Here is a 20378-nt window from a genome sequence, read left to right as displayed (position 1 = left end):
AACCTAACAATTTAAAAATGCTAAATAAGATTTGGAAACCAAGAACAGCAAACAGGTGCTGCTGCCAGAAAGAGCCTCGCTAGCTGTTGGGAACCGTACTTTTAAAACTCCAGGAAGTGTAGGATGGACCAATCAGCTTCCTGTACTTCCCCCAAATCCAGCCAATCAGGCAGGGCACCTATAAGAACAAGAAAATAAAAACAACACATATGGCCATGACCGTAACATGGTCTACTAGTAATGAAGCACGATGGTTGGCAAACCAATAAAGTAGCAAAACAGCAATGAAAGAACAAAATTTGATGAAAATATAGAACAATTTCTATGAATAAATAGGCAGTAACACCAGCTTGAGCTGCCCGTAAACCCAAGCAAAAAAGCTTACAGCACCTAGTATTCCCAGGCGGTCTTCCTACCAAGTACTAACCAGGCCCGGCCCTATTTGGCTGCCGAGATCGGACGAGATCGGGCGCTTAGAGAGCGGTGTGGCCGTAACATGCATTTGACATCATCAACAGCTCTTAAAAACGCTAGAGAAGCAGAATGCATGACACTTGCTAAGAAGAAGATAAATGTGGCAAAGTACAAAGTACTATAACTGTACTGGTCTGTTACGCCCCTGTCTAGGGGGTCAGGGTGAAACATACAAAGATAAATTTGCATGTTCCCTCTCCGATCCCCAAACCAAAATCCAGGATTGAGATGTTCCAACAGAATGATATTTATTTTAAACGAAAGAAAGTGTCAAACAAAACATGACACTACAACTCAGGGCGAACCAAGGCCAACATAATAAACAAAATAAGCCATTTCCCACAGAAAGTGCTAGCTAGCCTGATAGAAATAAACAAACCAAAAGATAGTCGCTAACCCTAACTCCCTAATGTGAAAACAAGAGAAAACAATCAAAAGAAAATGGCAGTCCACCCCTACAGATTTAATACTATTTACAAAATATACAATTTATAAACAAAACCACGGCACAAAACCTAACAATTCAAAAATGCTAAATAAGATTTGGAAACCAAGAACAGCAAACAGGTGCTGCTGCCAGAAAGAGCCTCGCTAGCTGTTGGGAACCGTACATTTAAAACTCCAGGAAGTGTAGGATGGACCAATCAGCTTCCTGTACTTCCCCCAAATCCGGCCAATCAGGCACGGCACCTATAAGAACAAGAAAATAAAAACAACACATATGGCCAGGACCGTAACATGGTCTACTAGTAATGAAGCACGATGGTTGACAAACCAATAAAGTAGCAAAACAGCAATGAAAGAACAAAATTTGATGAAAATATAGAACAATTTCTATGAATAAATAGGCAGTAACACCAGCTTGTGCTGCCCGTAAACCCAAGCAAAGAAGCTTACAGCACCTGGTATTCCCAGGCGGTCTTCCTACCAAGTACTAACAAGGCCCGGCCCTATTTGGCTGCCGAGATCGGACGGGATCGGGCGCTTAGAGAGCAGTGTGGCCATAAGCTGCATTTGACATCATCAACAGCTCTCAAAAACGCTGGAGAAGCAGAATGCATGACACTTGCTAAGAAGAAGATAAATGTGGCAAAGTACAAAGCACTATAACTGTACTGGTCTGTTACGCCCCTGTCTAGGGGGTCAGGGTGCAACATACAAAGATAAATTAGCATGTTCCCTCTCCGATCCCCAAACCAAAATCCAGGATCGAGATGTTCCAACAGAATGATATTTATTTTAAACGAAAGAAAGTGTCAAACAAAACATGACACTACAACTCAGGGCGAACCAAGGCCAACATAATAAACAAAATAAGCCATTTCCCACAGAAAGTGCTAGCTAGCCTGATAGAAAGAAACAAACCAAAAGACAGTCGCTAACCCTAACTCCCTAATGTGAAAACAGTCCAAAGAAAATGGTAGTTCACCCCTACAGATTTAATACTATTTACAAAATATACAATTTATAAACAAAACCACGGCACAAAACCTAACAATTCAGAAATACTAAATAAGGTTTGGAAACAAAGAACAGCAAACAGGTGCTGATGCCAGAAAGAGCCTCGCTAGCTGTTGGGAACCGTACTTTTAAAACTCCAGGAAGTGTAGGATGGACCACTCAGCTTCCGGTACTGCCCCCCAATCCGGCCAATCAGGCAGGGCACCTATAAGAACAAGAAAATAAAAACAACACATATGGCCAGGACCGTAACATGGTCTATTAGTAATGAAGCACGATGGTTGACAAACCAATAAAGTAGCAAAACAGCAATGAAAGAACAAAATTTGATGAAAATATAGAACAATTTCTATGAATAAATAGGCAGTAACACCAGCTTGTGCTGCCCGTAAACCCAAGCAAAAAAGCTTACAGCACCTGGTATTCCCAGGCAGTCTTCCTACCAAGTACTAACCAGGGCCGGCTCTATTTGGCTGCCGAGATCGGACGAGATCGGGCGCTTAGAGAGCTGTGTGGCCGTAAGCTGCATTTGACATCATCAACAGCTCTTAAAAACGCTGGAGAAGCAGAATGCATGACACTTGCTAAGAAGAAGATAAATGTGGCAAAGTACAAAGTACTATAACTGTACTGGTCTGTTACGCCCCTGTCTAGGGGGTCAGGGTGCCACATACAAAGATAAATTAGCATGTTCCCTCTCCGATCCCCAAACCAAAATCCAGGATCGAGATGTTCCAACAGAATGATATTTATTTTAAACGAAAGAAAGTGTCAAACAAAACATGACACTACAACTCAGGGCGAACCAAGGCCAACATAATAAACAAAATAAGCCATTTCCCACAGAGAGTGCTAGCTAGCCTGATAGAAATAAACAAACCAAAAGACAGTCGCTAACCCTAACTCCCTAATGTGAAAACAGTCCAAAGAAAATGGCAGTTCACCCCTACAGATTTAATACTATTTACAAAATATACAATTTATAAACAAAACCACGGCACAAAACCTAACAATTTAAAAATGCTAAATAAGATTTGGAAACCAAGAACAGCAAACAGGTGCTGCTGCCAGAAAGAGCCTCGCTAGCTGTTGGGAACCGTACTTTTAAAACTCCAGGAAGTGTAGGATGGACCAATCAGCTTCCTGTACTTCCCCCAAATCCAGCCAATCAGGCAGGGCACCTATAAGAACAAGAAAATAAAAACAACACATATGGCCATGACCGTAACATGGTCTACTAGTAATGAAGCACGATGGTTGACAAACCAATAAAGTAGCAAAACAGCAATGAAAGAACAAAATTTGATGAAAATATAGAACAATTTCTATGAATAAATAGGCAGTAACACCAGCTTGAGCTGCCCGTAAACCCAAGCAAAAAAGCTTACAGCACCTGGTATTCCCAGGCGGTCTTCCTACCAAGTACTAACCAGGCCCGGCCCTATTTGGCTGCTGAGATCGGACGAGATCGGGCGCTCAGAGAGCGGTGTGGCCGTAAGCTGCATTTGACATCATCAACAGCTCTTAAAAACGCTGGAGAAGCAGAATGCATGACACTTGCTAAGAAGAAGATAAATGTGGCAAAGTACAAAGTACTATAACTGTACTGGTCTGTTACGCCCCTGTCTAGGGGGTCAGGGTGCAACATACAAAGATAAATTAGCATGTTCCCTCTCCGATCCCCAAACCAAAATCCAGAATCGAGATGTTCCAACAGAATGATATTTATTTTAAACGAAAGAAAGTGTCAAACAAAACATGACACTACAACTCAGGGCGAACCAAGGCCAACATAATAAACAAAATAAGCCATTTCCCACAGAAAGTGCTAGCTAGCCTGATAGAAAGAAACAAACCAAAAGATAGTCGCTAACCCTAACTCCCTAATGTGAAAACAAGAGAAAACAATCAAAAGAAAAATGGCAGTCCACCCCTACAGATTTAATACTATTTACAAAATATACAATTTATAAACAAAACCACGGCACAAAACCTAACAATTCAAAAATGCTAAATAAGATTTGGAAACTAAGAACAGCAAACAGGTGCTGCTGCCAGAAAGAGCCTCGCTAGCTGTTGGGAACCGTACTTTTAAAACTCCAGGAAGTGTAGGATGGACCAATCAGCTTCCTGTACTTCCCCCAAATCCGGCCAATCAGGCAGGGCACCTATAAGAACAAGAAAATAAAAACAACACATATGGCCATGACCGTAACATGGTCTACTAGTAATGAAGCACGATGGTTGACAAACGAATAAAGTAGCAAAACAGCAATGAAAGAACAAAATTTGATGAAAATATAGAACAATTTCTATGAATAAATAGGCAGTAACACCAGCTTGAGCTGCCCGTAAACCCAAGCAAAAAAGCTTACAGCACCTGGTATTCCCAGGCGGTCTTCCTACCAAGTACTAACCAGGCCCGGTTCTATTTGGCTGCCGAGATCGGACGAGATCGGGCGCTTAGAGAGCGGTGTGGCCGTAAGCTGCATTTGACATTATCAACAGCTCTTAAAAACGCTAGAGAAGCAGAATGCATGACACTTGCTAAGAAGAAGATAAATGTGGCAAAGTACAAAGTACTATAACTGTACTGGTCTGTTACGCCCCTGTCTAGGGGGTCAGGGTGAAACATACAAAGATAAATTTGCATGTTCCCTCTCCGATCCTCAAACCAAAATCCAGGATTGAGATGTTCCAACAGAATGATATTTATTTTAAACGAAAGAAAGTGTCAAACAAAACATGACACTACAACTCAGGGCGAACCAAGGCCAACATAATAAACAAAATAAGCCATTTCCCACAGAAAGTGCTAGCTAGCCTGATAGAAATAAACAAACCAAAAGATAGTCGCTAACCCTAACTCCCTAATGTGAAAACAAGAGAAAACAATCAAAAGAAAATGGCAGTCCACCCCTACAGATTTAATACTATTTACAAAATATACAATTTATAAACAAAACCACGGCACAAAACCTAACAATTCAAAAATGCTAAATAAGATTTGGAAACCAAGAACAGCAAACAGGTGCTGCTGCCAGAAAGAGCCTCGCTAGCTGTTGGGAACCGTACTTTTAAAACTCCAGGAAGTGTAGGATGGACCAATCAGCTTCCTGTACTTCCCCCAAATCCGGCCAATCAGGCAGGGCACCTATAAGAACAAGAAAATAAAAACAACACATATGGCCAGGACCGTAACATGGTCTACTAGTAATGAAGCACGATGGTTGACAAACCAATAAAGTAGCAAAACAGCAATGAAAGAACAAAATTTGATGAAAATATAGAACAATTTCTATGAATAAATAGGCAGTAACACCAGCTTGAGCTGCCCGTAAACCCAAGCAAAAAAGCTTACAGCACCTGGTATTCCCAGGCGGTCTTCCTACCAAGTACTAACCAGGCCCGGCCCTATTTGGCTGCCGAGATCGGACGCTTAGAGAGCGGTGTGGCCGTAACATGCATTTGACATCATCAATAGCTCTTAAAAACGCTAGAGAAGCAGAATGCATGACACTTGCTAAGAAGAAGATAAATGTGGCAAAGTACAAAGTACTATAACTGTACTGGTCTGTTACGCCCCTGTCAAGGGGGTCAGGGTGAAACATACAAAGATAAATTTGCATGTTCCCTCTCCGATCCCCAAACCAAAATCCAGGATTGAGATGTTCCAACAGAATGATATTTATTTTAAACGAAAGAAAGTGTCAAACAAAACATGACACTACAACTCAGGGCGAACCAAGGCCAACATAATAAACAAAATAAGCCATTTCCCACAGAAAGTGCTAGCTAGCCTGATAGAAAGAAACAAACCAAAAGACAGTCGCTAACCCTAACTCCCTAATGTGAAAACAAGAGAAAACAATCAAAAGAAAAATGGCTGTTCACCCCTACAGATTTAATACTATTTACAAAATATACAATTTATAAACAAAACCACGGCACAAAACCTAACAATTCAAAAATGCTAAATAAGGTTTGGAAACCAAGAACAGCAAACAGGTGCTGATGCCAGAAAGAGCCTCGCTAGCTGTTGGGAACCATACTTTTAAAACTCCAGGAAGTGTAGGATGGACCAATCAGCTTCCTGTACTGCCCCCCAATCCAGCCAATCAGGCAGGGCACCTATAAGAACAAGAAAATAAAAACAACACATATGGCCAGGACCGTAACATGGTCTACTAGTAATGAAGCACGATGGTTGGCAAACCAATAAAGTAGCAGAACAAAATTTGAGGAAATTATAGAACAATTTCTATGAATAAATAGGCAGTAACACCAGCTTGTGCTGCCCGTAAACCCAAGCAAAAAAGCTTACAGCACCTGGTATTCCCAGGCGGTCTTCCTACCAAGTACTAACCAGGCCCGGCTCTATTTGGCTGCCGAGATCGGACGAGATCGGGCGCTTAGAGAGCGGTGTGGCCGTAAGCTGCATTTGATATCATCAACAGCTCTTAAAAACGCTGGAGAAGCAGAATGCATGACACTTGCTAAGAAGAAGATAAATGTGGCAACGTACAAAGTACTATAACTGTACTGGTCTGTTACGCCCCTGTCTAGGGGGTCAGGGTGCAACATACAAAGATAAATTAGCATGTTCCCTCTCCGATCCCCAAACCAAAATCCAGGATCGAGATGTTCCAACAGAATGATATTTATTTTAAACGAAAGAAAGTGTCAAACAAAACATGACACTACAACTCAGGGCGAACCAAGGCCAACATAATAAACAAAATAAGCCATTTCCCACAGAAAGTGCTAGCTAGCCTGATAGAAATAAACAAACCAAAAGACAGTCGCTAACCCTAACTCCCTAATGTGAAAACAGTCCAAAGAAAATGGCAGTTCACCCCTACAGATTTAATACTATTTACAAAATATACAATTTATAAACAAAACCACGGCACAAAACCTAACAATTCAAAAATGCTAAATAAGGTTTGGAAACCAAGAACAGCAAAAAGGTGCTGATGCCAAAAAAGAGCCTCGCTAGCTGTTGGGAACCATACTTTTAAAACTCCAGGAAGTGTAGGATGGACCAATCAGCTTCCTGTACTGCCCCCCAATCCAGCCAATCAGGCAGGGCACCTATAAGAACAAGAAAATAAAAACAACACATATGGCCAGGACCGTAACATGGTCTACTAGTAATGAAGCACGATGGTTGGCAAACCAATAAAGTAGCAAAACAGCAATGAAAGAACAAAATTTGATGAAAATATAAAACAATTTCTATGAATAAATAGGCAGTAACACCAGCTTGTGCTGGCCGTAAACCCAAGCAAAGAAGCTTACAGCACCTGGTATTCCCAGGCGGTCTTCCTACCAAGTACTAACAAGGCCCGGCCCTATTTGGCTGCCGAGATCGGACGGGATCGGGCGCTTAGAGAGCAGTGTGGCCATAAGCTGCATTTGACATCATCAACAGCTCTTAAAAACGCTAGAGAAGCAGAATGCATGACACTTGCTAAGAAGAAGATAAATGTGGCAAAGTACAAAGTACTATAACTGTACTGGTCTGTTACGCCCCTGTCTAGGGGATCAGGGTGAAACATACAAAGATAAATTTGCATGTTCCCTCTCCGATCCCCAAACCAAAATCCAGGATTGAGATGTTCCAACAGAATGATATTTATTTTAAACGAAAGAAAGTGTCAAACAAAACATGACACTACAACTCAGGGCGAACCAAGGCCAACATAATAAACAAAATAAGCCATTTCCCACAGAAAGTGCTAGCTAGCCTGATAGAAAGAAACAAACCAAAAGACAGTCGCTAACCCTAACTCCCTAATGTGAAAACAGTCCAAAGAAAATGGCAGTTCACCCCTACAGATTTAATACTATTTACAAAATATACAATTTATAAACAAAACCACGGCACAAAACCTAACAATTCAAAAATGCTAAATAAGGGTTGGAAACCAAGAACAGCAAACAGGTGCTGATGCCAGAAAGAGCCTCGCTAGCTGTTGGGAACCGTACTTTTAAAACTCCAGGAAGTGTAGGATGGACCAATCAGCTTCCTGTACTGCCCCCCAATCGGGCCAATCAGGCAGGGCACCTATAAGAACAAGAAAATAAAAACAACACATATGGCCAGGACCGTAACATGGTCTACTAGTAATGAAGCACGATGGTCGGCAAACCAATAAAGTAGCAAAACAGCAATTAAAGAACAAAATTTGATGAAAATATAGAACAATTTCTATGAATAAATAGGCAGTAACACCAGCTTGTGCTGCCCGTAAACCCAAGCAAAAAAGCTTACAGCACCTGGTATTCCCAGGCAGTCTTCCTACCAAGTACTAACCAGGCCCGGCTCTATTTGGCTGCCGAGATCGGACGAGATCGGGCGTTTAGAGAGCGGTGTGGCCGTAAGCTGCATTTGATATCATCAACAGCTCTTAAAAACGCTGGAGAAGCAGAATGCATGACACTTGCTAAGAAGAAGATAAATGTGGCAAAGTACAAAGTACTATAACTGTACTGGTCTGTTACGCCCCTGTCTAGGGGGTCAGGGTGCAACATACAAAGATAAATTAGCATGTTCCCTCTCCGATCCCCAAACCAAAATCCAGGATCGAGATGTTCCAACAGAATGATATTTATTTTAAACGAAAGAAAGTGTCAAACAAAACATGACACTACAACTCAGGGCGAACCAAGGCCAACATAATAAACAAAATAAGCAATTTCCCACAGAAAGTGCTAGCTAGCCTGATAGAAAGAAACAAACCAAAAGACAGTCGCTAACCCTAACTCCCTAATGTGAAAACAGTCCAAAGAAAATGGCAGTTCACCCCTACAGATTTAATACTATTTACAAAATATACAATTTATAAACAAAACCACGGCACAAAACCTAACAATTCAAAAATGCTAAATAAGATTTGGAAACCAAGAACAGCAAACAGGTGCTGCTGCCAGAAAGAGCCTCGCTAGCTGTTGGGAACCGTACTTTTAAAACTCCAGGAAGTGTAGGATGGACCAATCAGCTTCCTGTACTTCCCCCAAATCCGGCCAATCAGGCAGGGCACCTATAAGAACAAGAAAATAAAAACAACACATATGGCCAGGACCGTAACATGGTCTACTAGTAATGAAGCACGATGGTTGACAAACCAATAAAGTAGCAAAACAGCAATGAAAGAACAAAATTTGATGAAAATATAGAACAATTTCTATGAATAAATAGGCAGTAACACCAGCTTGAGCTGCCCGTAAACCCAAGCAAAAAAGCTTACAGCACCTGGCATTCCCAGGCGGTCTTCCTACCAAGTACTAACCAGGCCCGGCCCTATTTGGCTGCTGAGATCGGACGAGATCGGGCGCTCAGAGAGCGGTGTGGCCGTAAGCTGCATTTGACATCATCAACAGCTCTTAAAAACGCTGGAGAAGCAGAATGCATGACACTTGCTAAGAAGAAGATAAATGTGGCAAAGTACAAAGTACTATAACTGTACTGGTCTGTTACGCCCCTGTCTAGGGGGTCAGGGTGCAACATACAAAGATAAATTAGCATGTTCCCTCTCCGATCCCCAAACCAAAATCCAGAATCGAGATGTTCCAACAGAATGATATTTATTTTAAACGAAAGAAAGTGTCAAACAAAACATGACACTACAACTCAGGGCGAACCAAGGCCAACATAATAAACAAAATAAGCCATTTCCCACAGAAAGTGCTAGCTAGCCTGATAGAAAGAAACAAACCAAAAGATAGTCGCTAACCCTAACTCCCTAATGTGAAAACAAGAGAAAACAATCAAAAGAAAAATGGCAGTCCACCCCTACAGATTTAATACTATTTACAAAATATACAATTTATAAACAAAACCACGGCACAAAACCTAACAATTCAAAAATGCTAAATAAGATTTGGAAACTAAGAACAGCAAACAGGTGCTGCTGCCAGAAAGAGCCTCGCTAGCTGTTGGGAACCGTACTTTTAAAACTCCAGGAAGTGTAGGATGGACCAATCAGCTTCCTGTACTTCCCCCAAATCCGGCCAATCAGGCAGGGCACCTATAAGAACAAGAAAATAAAAACAACACATATGGCCATGACCGTAACATGGTCTACTAGTAATGAAGCACGATGGTTGACAAACGAATAAAGTAGCAAAACAGCAATGAAAGAACAAAATTTGATGAAAATATAGAACAATTTCTATGAATAAATAGGCAGTAACACCAGCTTGAGCTGCCCGTAAACCCAAGCAAAAAAGCTTACAGCACCTGGTATTCCCAGGCGGTCTTCCTACCAAGTACTAACCAGGCCCGGTTCTATTTGGCTGCCGAGATCGGACGAGATCGGGCGCTTAGAGAGCGGTGTGGCCGTAAGCTGCATTTGACATTATCAACAGCTCTTAAAAACGCTAGAGAAGCAGAATGCATGACACTTGCTAAGAAGAAGATAAATGTGGCAAAGTACAAAGTACTATAACTGTACTGGTCTGTTACGCCCCTGTCTAGGGGGTCAGGGTGAAACATACAAAGATAAATTTGCATGTTCCCTCTCCGATCCTCAAACCAAAATCCAGGATTGAGATGTTCCAACAGAATGATATTTATTTTAAACGAAAGAAAGTGTCAAACAAAACATGACACTACAACTCAGGGCGAACCAAGGCCAACATAATAAACAAAATAAGCCATTTCCCACAGAAAGTGCTAGCTAGCCTGATAGAAATAAACAAACCAAAAGATAGTCGCTAACCCTAACTCCCTAATGTGAAAACAAGAGAAAACAATCAAAAGAAAATGGCAGTCCACCCCTACAGATTTAATACTATTTACAAAATATACAATTTATAAACAAAACCACGGCACAAAACCTAACAATTCAAAAATGCTAAATAAGATTTGGAAACCAAGAACAGCAAACAGGTGCTGCTGCCAGAAAGAGCCTCGCTAGCTGTTGGGAACCGTACTTTTAAAACTCCAGGAAGTGTAGGATGGACCAATCAGCTTCCTGTACTTCCCCCAAATCCGGCCAATCAGGCAGGGCACCTATAAGAACAAGAAAATAAAAACAACACATATGGCCAGGACCGTAACATGGTCTACTAGTAATGAAGCACGATGGTTGACAAACCAATAAAGTAGCAAAACAGCAATGAAAGAACAAAATTTGATGAAAATATAGAACAATTTCTATGAATAAATAGGCAGTAACACCAGCTTGAGCTGCCCGTAAACCCAAGCAAAAAAGCTTACAGCACCTGGTATTCCCAGGCGGTCTTCCTACCAAGTACTAACCAGGCCCGGCCCTATTTGGCTGCCGAGATCGGACGCTTAGAGAGTGGTGTGGCCGTAACATGCATTTGACATCATCAATAGCTCTTAAAAACGCTAGAGAAGCAGAATGCATGACACTTGCTAAGAAGAAGATAAATGTGGCAAAGTACAAAGTACTATAACTGTACTGGTCTGTTACGCCCCTGTCAAGGGGGTCAGGGTGAAACATACAAAGATAAATTTGCATGTTCCCTCTCCGATCCCCAAACCAAAATCCAGGATTGAGATGTTCCAACAGAATGATATTTATTTTAAACGAAAGAAAGTGTCAAACAAAACATGACACTACAACTCAGGGCGAACCAAGGCCAACATAATAAACAAAATAAGCCATTTCCCACAGAAAGTGCTAGCTAGCCTGATAGAAAGAAACAAACCAAAAGACAGTCGCTAACCCTAACTCCCTAATGTGAAAACAAGAGAAAACAATCAAAAGAAAAATGGCTGTTCACCCCTACAGATTTAATACTATTTACAAAATATACAATTTATAAACAAAACCACGGCACAAAACCTAACAATTCAAAAATGCTAAATAAGGTTTGGAAACCAAGAACAGCAAACAGGTGCTGATGCCAGAAAGAGCCTCGCTAGCTGTTGGGAACCATACTTTTAAAACTCCAGGAAGTGTAGGATGGACCAATCAGCTTCCTGTACTGCCCCCCAATCCAGCCAATCAGGCAGGGCACCTATAAGAACAAGAAAATAAAAACAACACATATGGCCAGGACCGTAACATGGTCTACTAGTAATGAAGCACGATGGTTGGCAAACCAATAAAGTAGCAGAACAAAATTTGAGGAAATTATAGAACAATTTCTATGAATAAATAGGCAGTAACACCAGCTTGTGCTGCCCGTAAACCCAAGCAAAAAAGCTTACAGCACCTGGTATTCCCAGGCGGTCTTCCTACCAAGTACTAACCAGGCCCGGCTCTATTTGGCTGCCGAGATCGGACGAGATCGGGCGCTTAGAGAGCGGTGTGGCCGTAAGCTGCATTTGATATCATCAACAGCTCTTAAAAACGCTGGAGAAGCAGAATGCATGACACTTGCTAAGAAGAAGATAAATGTGGCAACGTACAAAGTACTATAACTGTACTGGTCTGTTACGCCCCTGTCTAGGGGGTCAGGGTGCAACATACAAAGATAAATTAGCATGTTCCCTCTCCGATCCCCAAACCAAAATCCAGGATCGAGATGTTCCAACAGAATGATATTTATTTTAAACGAAAGAAAGTGTCAAACAAAACATGACACTACAACTCAGGGCGAACCAAGGCCAACATAATAAACAAAATAAGCCATTTCCCACAGAAAGTGCTAGCTAGCCTGATAGAAATAAACAAACCAAAAGACAGTCGCTAACCCTAACTCCCTAATGTGAAAACAGTCCAAAGAAAATGGCAGTTCACCCCTACAGATTTAATACTATTTACAAAATATACAATTTATAAACAAAACCACGGCACAAAACCTAACAATTCAAAAATGCTAAATAAGGTTTGGAAACCAAGAACAGCAAAAAGGTGCTGATGCCAAAAAAGAGCCTCGCTAGCTGTTGGGAACCATACTTTTAAAACTCCAGGAAGTGTAGGATGGACCAATCAGCTTCCTGTACTGCCCCCCAATCCAGCCAATCAGGCAGGGCACCTATAAGAACAAGAAAATAAAAACAACACATATGGCCAGGACCGTAACATGGTCTACTAGTAATGAAGCACGATGGTTGGCAAACCAATAAAGTAGCAAAACAGCAATGAAAGAACAAAATTTGATGAAAATATAAAACAATTTCTATGAATAAATAGGCAGTAACACCAGCTTGTGCTGGCCGTAAACCCAAGCAAAGAAGCTTACAGCACCTGGTATTCCCAGGCGGTCTTCCTACCAAGTACTAACAAGGCCCGGCCCTATTTGGCTGCCGAGATCGGACGGGATCGGGCGCTTAGAGAGCAGTGTGGCCATAAGCTGCATTTGACATCATCAACAGCTCTTAAAAACGCTAGAGAAGCAGAATGCATGACACTTGCTAAGAAGAAGATAAATGTGGCAAAGTACAAAGTACTATAACTGTACTGGTCTGTTACGCCCCTGTCTAGGGGATCAGGGTGAAACATACAAAGATAAATTTGCATGTTCCCTCTCCGATCCCCAAACCAAAATCCAGGATTGAGATGTTCCAACAGAATGATATTTATTTTAAACGAAAGAAAGTGTCAAACAAAACATGACACTACAACTCAGGGCGAACCAAGGCCAACATAATAAACAAAATAAGCCATTTCCCACAGAAAGTGCTAGCTAGCCTGATAGAAAGAAACAAACCAAAAGACAGTCGCTAACCCTAACTCCCTAATGTGAAAACAGTCCAAAGAAAATGGCAGTTCACCCCTACAGATTTAATACTATTTACAAAATATACAATTTATAAACAAAACCACGGCACAAAACCTAACAATTCAAAAATGCTAAATAAGGGTTGGAAACCAAGAACAGCAAACAGGTGCTGATGCCAGAAAGAGCCTCGCTAGCTGTTGGGAACCGTACTTTTAAAACTCCAGGAAGTGTAGGATGGACCAATCAGCTTCCTGTACTGCCCCCCAATCGGGCCAATCAGGCAGGGCACCTATAAGAACAAGAAAATAAAAACAACACATATGGCCAGGACCGTAACATGGTCTACTAGTAATGAAGCACGATGGTCGGCAAACCAATAAAGTAGCAAAACAGCAATTAAAGAACAAAATTTGATGAAAATATAGAACAATTTCTATGAATAAATAGGCAGTAACACCAGCTTGTGCTGCCCGTAAACCCAAGCAAAAAAGCTTACAGCACCTGGTATTCCCAGGCAGTCTTCCTACCAAGTACTAACCAGGCCCGGCTCTATTTGGCTGCCGAGATCGGACGAGATCGGGCGTTTAGAGAGCGGTGTGGCCGTAAGCTGCATTTGATATCATCAACAGCTCTTAAAAACGCTGGAGAAGCAGAATGCATGACACTTGCTAAGAAGAAGATAAATGTGGCAAAGTACAAAGTACTATAACTGTACTGGTCTGTTACGCCCCTGTCTAGGGGGTCAGGGTGCAACATACAAAGATAAATTAGCATGTTCCCTCTCCGATCCCCAAACCAAAATCCAGGATCGAGATGTTCCAACAGAATGATATTTATTTTAAACGAAAGAAAGTGTCAAACAAAACATGACACTACAACTCAGGGCGAACCAAGGCCAACATAATAAACAAAATAAGCAATTTCCCACAGAAAGTGCTAGCTAGCCTGATAGAAAGAAACAAACCAAAAGACAGTCGCTAACCCTAACTCCCTAATGTGAAAACAGTCCAAAGAAAATGGCAGTTCACCCCTACAGATTTAATACTATTTACAAAATATACAATTTATAAACAAAACCACGGCACAAAACCTAACAATTCAAAAATGCTAAATAAGATTTGGAAACCAAGAACAGCAAACAGGTGCTGCTGCCAGAAAGAGCCTCGCTAGCTGTTGGGAACCGTACTTTTAAAACTCCAGGAAGTGTAGGATGGACCAATCAGCTTCCTGTACTTCCCCCAAATCCGGCCAATCAGGCAGGGCACCTATAAGAACAAGAAAATAAAAACAACACATATGGCCAGGACCGTAACATGGTCTACTAGTAATGAAGCACGATGGTTGACAAACCAATAAAGTAGCAAAACAGCAATGAAAGAACAAAATTTGATGAAAATATAGAACAATTTCTATGAATAAATAGGCAGTAACACCAGCTTGAGCTGCCCGTAAACCCAAGCAAAAAAGCTTACAGCACCTGGCATTCCCAGGCGGTCTTCCTACCAAGTACTAACCAGGCCCGGCCCTATTTGGCTGCCGAGATCGGACGCTTAGAGAGCGGTGTGGCCGTAACATGCATTTGACATCATCAATAGCTCTTAAAAACGCTAGAGAAGCAGAATGCATGACACTTGCTAAGAAGAAGATAAATGTGGCAAAGTACAAAGTACTATAACTGTACTGGTCTGTTACGCCCCTGTCAAGGGGGTCAGGGTGAAACATACAAAGATAAATTTGCATGTTCCCTCTCCGATCCCCAAACCAAAATCCAGGATTGAGATGTTCCAACAGAATGATATTTATTTTAAACGAAAGAAAGTGTCAAACAAAACATGACACTACAACTCAGGGCGAACCAAGGCCAACATAATAAACAAAATAAGCCATTTCCCACAGAAAGTGCTAGCTAGCCTGATAGAAAGAAACAAACCAAAAGACAGTCGCTAACCCTAACTCCCTAATGTGAAAACAAGAGAAAACAATCAAAAGAAAAATGGCAGTCCACCCCTACAGATTTAATACTATTTACAAAATATACAATTTATAAACAAAACCACGGCACAAAACCTAACAATTCAAAAATGCTAAATAAGGTTTGGAAACCAAGAACAGCAAACAGGTGCTGATGCCAGAAAGAGCCTCGCTAGCTGTTGGGAACCATACTTTTAAAACTCCAGGAAGTGTAGGATGGACCAATCAGCTTCCTGTACTGCCCCCCAATCCAGCCAATCAGGCAGGGCACCTATAAGAACAAGAAAATAAAAACAACACATATGGCCAGGACCGTAACATGGTCTACTAGTAATGAAGCACGATGGTTGGCAAACCAATAAAGTAGCAGAACAAAATTTGATGAAAATATAGAACAATTTCTATGAATAAATAGGCAGTAACACCAGCTTGTGCTGCCCGTAAACCCAAGCAAAAAAGCTTACAGCACCTGGTATTCCCAGGCGGTCTTCCTACCAAGTACTAACCAGGCCCGGCTCTATTTGGCTGCCGAGATCGGACGAGATCGGGCGCTTAGACAGCGGTGTGGCCGTAAGCTGCATTTGATATCATCAACAGCTCTTAAAAACGCTGGAGAAGCAGAATGCATGACACTTGCTAAGAAGAAGATAAATGTGGCAACGTACAAAGTACTATAACTGTACTGGTCTGTTACGCCCCTGTCTAGGGGGTCAGGGTGCAACATACAAAGATAAATTAGCATGTTCCCTCTCCGATCCCCAAACCAAAATCCAGGATCGAGATGTTCCAACAGAATGATATTTATTTTAAACGAAAGAAAGTGTCAAACAAAACATGACACTACAACTCAGGGCGAACCAAGGCCAACATAATAAACAAAATAAGCCATTTCCCACAGAAAGTGCTAGCTAGCCTGATAGAAATAAACAAACCAAAAGACAGTCGCTAACCCTAACTCCCTAATGTGAAAACAGTCCAAAGAAAATGGCAGTTCACCCCTACAGATTTAATACTATTTACAAAATATACAATTTATAAACAAAACCACGGCACAAAACCTAACCATTCAAAAATGCTAAATAAGGTTTGGAAACCAAGAACAGCAAACAGGTGCTGATGCCAGAAAGAGCCTCGCTAGCTGTTGGGAACCATACTTTTAAAACTCCAGGAAGTGTAGGATGGACCAATCAGCTTCCTGTACTGCCCCCCAATCCAGCCAATCAGGCAGGGCACCTATAAGAACAAGAAAATAAAAACAACACATATGGCCAGGACCGTAACATGGTCTACTAGTAATGAAGCACGATGGTTGGCAAACCAATAAAGTAGCAAAACAGCAATGAAAGAACAAAATTTGATGAAAATATAGAACAATTTCTATGAATAAATAGGCAGTAACACCAGCTTGTGCTGCCCGTAAACCCAAGCAAAGAAGCTTACAGCACCTGGTATTCCCAGGCGGTCTTCCTACCAAGTACTAACAAGGCCCGGCCCTATTTGGCTGCCGAGATCGGACGGGATCGGGCGCTTAGAGAGCAGTGTGGCCATAAGCTGCATTTGACATCATCAACAGCTCTCAAAAACGCTGGAGAAGCAGAATGCATGACACTTGCTAAGAAGAAGATAAATGTGGCAAAGTACAAAGTACTATAACTGTACTGGTCTGTTACGCCCCTGTCTAGGGGGTCAGGGTGCAACATACAAAGATAAATTAGCATGTTCCCTCTCCGATCCCCAAACCAAAATCCAGGATCGAGATGTTCCAACAGAATGATATTTATTTTAAACGAAAGAAAGTGTCAAACAAAACATGACACTACAACTCAGGGCGAACCAAGGCCAACATAATAAACAAAATAAGCCATTTCCCACAGAAAGTGCTAGCTAGCCTGATAGAAATAAACAAACCAAAAGACAGTCGCTAACCCTAACTCCCTAATGTGAAAACAGTCCAAAGAAAATGGTAGTTCACCCCTACAGATTTAATACTATTTACAAAATATACAATTTATAAACAAAACCACGGCACAAAACCTAACAATTCAGAAATACTAAATAAGGTTTGGAAACCAAGAACAGCAAACAGGTGCTGATGCCAGAAAGAGCCTCGCTAGCTGTTGGGAACTGTACTTTTAAAACTCCAGGAAGTGTAGGATGGACCAATCAGCTTCCTGTACTGCCCCCATATCCGGCCAATCAGGCAGGGCACCTATAAGAACAAGAAAATAAAAACAACACATATGGCCAGGACCGTAACATGGTCTATTAGTAATGAAGCACGATGGTTGACAAACCAATCAAGTAGCAAAACAGCAATGAAAGAACAAAATTTGATGAAAATATAGAACAATTTCTATGAATAAATAGGCAGTAACACCAGCTTGTGCTGCCCGTAAACCCAAGCAAAGAAGCTTACAGCACGTGGTATTCCCAGGCGGTCTTCCTACCAAGTACTAACAAGGCCCGGCCCTATTTGGCTGCCGAGATCGGACGGGATCGGGCGCTTAGAGAGCAGTGTGGCCGTAAGCTGCATTTGACATCATCAACAGCTCTCAAAAACGCTGGAGAAGCAGAATGCATGACCCTTGCTAAGAAGAAGATAAATGTGGCAAAGTACAAAGTACTATAACTGTACTGGTCTGTTACGCCTCTGTCTAGGGGGTCAGGGTGCAACATACAAAGATAAATTAGCATGTTCCCTCTCCGATCCCCAAACCAAAATCCAGGATCGAGATGTTCCAACAGAATGATATCTATTTTAAACGAAAGAAAGTGTCAAACAAAACATGACACTACAACTCAGGGCGAACCAAGGCCAACATAATAAACAAAATAAACCATTTCCCACAGAAAGTGCTAGCTAGCCTGATAGAAATAAACAAACCAAAAGACAGTCGCTAACCCTAACTCCCTAATGTGAAAACAAGAGAAAACAATCAAAAGAAAATGGCAGTCCACCCCTACAGATTTAATACTATTTACAAAATATACAATTTATAAACAAAACCACGGCACAAAACCTAACAATTCAAAAATGCTAAATAAGGTTTGGAAAGCAAGAACAGCAAACAGGTGCTGCTGCCAGAAAGAGCCTCGCTAGCTGTTGGGAACCGTACTTTTAAAACTCCAGGAAGTGTAGGATGGACCAATCAGCTTCCTGTACTGCCCCCCAATCCGGCCAATCAGGCAGGGCACCTATAAGAACAACAAAATAAAAACAACACATATGGCCAGGACCGTAACATGGTCTACTAGTAATGAAGCAAGATGGTTGACAAACCAATAAAGTAGCAAAACAGAAATGAAAGAACAAAATTTGATGAAAATATAGAACAATTTCTATGAATAAATAGGCAGTAACACCAGCTTGTGCTGGCCGTAAACCCAAGCAAAAAAGCTTACAGCACCTGGTATTCCCAGGCGGTCTTCCTACCAAGTACTAACCAGGCCCGGCTCTATTTGGCTGCCGAGATCTGACGAGATCGGGCGCTTAGAGAGCGGTGTGGCCATAAGCTGCATTTGACATCATCAACAGCTCTTAAAAACGCTGGAGAAGCAGAATGCATGACACTTGCTAAGAAGAAGATAAATGTGGCAAAGTACAAAGTACTATAACTGTACTGGTCTGTTACGCCCCTGTCTAGGGGGTCAGGGTGCCACATACAAAGATAAATTAGCATGTTCCCTCTCCGATCCCCAAACCAAAATCCAGGATCGAGATGTTCCAACAGAATGATATTTATTTTAAACGAAAGAAAGTGTCAAACAAAACATGACACTACAACTCAGGGCGAACCAAGGCCAACATAATAAACAAAATAAGCCATTTCCCACAGAGAGTGCTAGCTAGCCTGATAGAAATAAACAAACCAAAAGACAGTCGCTAACCCTAACTCCCTAATGTGAAAACAGTCCAAAGAAAATGGCAGTTCACCCCTACAGATTTAATACTATTTACAAAATATACAATTTATAAACAAAACCACGGCACAAAACCTAACAATTCAAAAATGCTAAATAAGGTTTGGAAACCAAGAACAGCAAACAGGTGCTGATGCCAGAAAGAGCCTCGCTAGCTGTTGGGAACCGTACTTTTAAAACTCCAGGAAGTGTAGGATGGACCAATCAGCTTCCTGTACTGCCCCCCAATCCGGCCAATCAGGCAGGGCACCTATAAGAACAAGAAAATAAAAACAACACATATGGCCAGGACCGTAACATGGTCTACTAGTAATGAAGCACGATGGTTGGCAAACCAATAAAGTAGCAAAACAGCAATGAAAGAACAAAATTTGATGAAAATATAGAACAATTTCTACGAATAAATAGGCAGTAACACCAGCTTGTGCTGCCCGTAAACCCAAGCAAAAAAGCTTACAGCACCTGGTATTCCCAGGCGGTCTTCCTACCAAGTACTAACCAGGCCCGGCTCTATTTGGCTGCCGAGATCTGACGAGATCGGGCGCTTAGAGAGCGGTGTGGCCATAAGCTGCATTTGACATCATCAACAGCTCTTAAAAACGCTGGAGAAGCAGAATGCATGACACTTGCTAAGAAGAAGATAAATGTGGCAAAGTACAAAGTACTATAACTGTACTGGTCTGTTACGCCCCTGTCTAGGGGGTCAGGGTGCAACATACAAAGATAAATTAGCATGTTCCCTCTCCGATCCCCAAACCAAAATCCAGGATCGAGATGTTCCAACAGAATGATATTTATTTTAAACGAAAGAAAGTGTCAAACAAAACATGACACTACAACTCAGGGCGAACCAAGGCCAACATAATAAACAAAATAAGCCATTTCCCACAGAAAGTGCTAGCTAG

The 20378-nt window shown here is 41.6% G+C and overlaps 18 pseudogenes; all 18 read right to left on the bottom strand.

Moving 5' to 3' along the window:
- Positions 1–378: 378 nt before the first annotated feature.
- On the bottom strand, positions 379–497 carry LOC137110768 (5S ribosomal RNA; annotated as a pseudogene).
- Positions 498–1364: 867 nt separating this feature from the next.
- LOC137110637 (5S ribosomal RNA) lies at positions 1365–1483 on the bottom strand (annotated as a pseudogene).
- Positions 1484–2340: 857 nt separating this feature from the next.
- LOC137110927 (5S ribosomal RNA) lies at positions 2341–2459 on the bottom strand (annotated as a pseudogene).
- Positions 2460–3316: 857 nt separating this feature from the next.
- On the bottom strand, positions 3317–3435 carry LOC137110603 (5S ribosomal RNA; annotated as a pseudogene).
- An 868-nt stretch (positions 3436–4303) lies between these two features.
- Positions 4304–4422, bottom strand: LOC137110203 (5S ribosomal RNA; annotated as a pseudogene).
- Positions 4423–6252: 1830 nt separating this feature from the next.
- LOC137110208 (5S ribosomal RNA) lies at positions 6253–6371 on the bottom strand (annotated as a pseudogene).
- Positions 6372–7229: 858 nt separating this feature from the next.
- On the bottom strand, positions 7230–7348 carry LOC137110635 (5S ribosomal RNA; annotated as a pseudogene).
- An 857-nt stretch (positions 7349–8205) lies between these two features.
- LOC137110193 (5S ribosomal RNA) lies at positions 8206–8324 on the bottom strand (annotated as a pseudogene).
- An 857-nt stretch (positions 8325–9181) lies between these two features.
- LOC137110714 (5S ribosomal RNA) lies at positions 9182–9300 on the bottom strand (annotated as a pseudogene).
- An 868-nt stretch (positions 9301–10168) lies between these two features.
- Positions 10169–10287, bottom strand: LOC137110202 (5S ribosomal RNA; annotated as a pseudogene).
- A 1830-nt stretch (positions 10288–12117) lies between these two features.
- LOC137110197 (5S ribosomal RNA) lies at positions 12118–12236 on the bottom strand (annotated as a pseudogene).
- An 858-nt stretch (positions 12237–13094) lies between these two features.
- LOC137110634 (5S ribosomal RNA) lies at positions 13095–13213 on the bottom strand (annotated as a pseudogene).
- An 857-nt stretch (positions 13214–14070) lies between these two features.
- LOC137110192 (5S ribosomal RNA) lies at positions 14071–14189 on the bottom strand (annotated as a pseudogene).
- Positions 14190–16009: 1820 nt separating this feature from the next.
- On the bottom strand, positions 16010–16128 carry LOC137110229 (5S ribosomal RNA; annotated as a pseudogene).
- Positions 16129–16985: 857 nt separating this feature from the next.
- LOC137110633 (5S ribosomal RNA) lies at positions 16986–17104 on the bottom strand (annotated as a pseudogene).
- An 857-nt stretch (positions 17105–17961) lies between these two features.
- Positions 17962–18080, bottom strand: LOC137110851 (5S ribosomal RNA; annotated as a pseudogene).
- An 867-nt stretch (positions 18081–18947) lies between these two features.
- On the bottom strand, positions 18948–19066 carry LOC137110029 (5S ribosomal RNA; annotated as a pseudogene).
- An 857-nt stretch (positions 19067–19923) lies between these two features.
- Positions 19924–20042, bottom strand: LOC137110028 (5S ribosomal RNA; annotated as a pseudogene).
- Positions 20043–20378: the final 336 nt, after the last annotated feature.

This window comes from Channa argus, unplaced genomic scaffold (assembly GCF_033026475.1).
Source record: "Channa argus isolate prfri unplaced genomic scaffold, Channa argus male v1.0 Contig009, whole genome shotgun sequence".
Classification (NCBI taxonomy): domain Eukaryota; kingdom Metazoa; phylum Chordata; class Actinopteri; order Anabantiformes; family Channidae; genus Channa; species Channa argus.
This window is presented reverse-complemented; position numbering and strand designations above follow the sequence as displayed.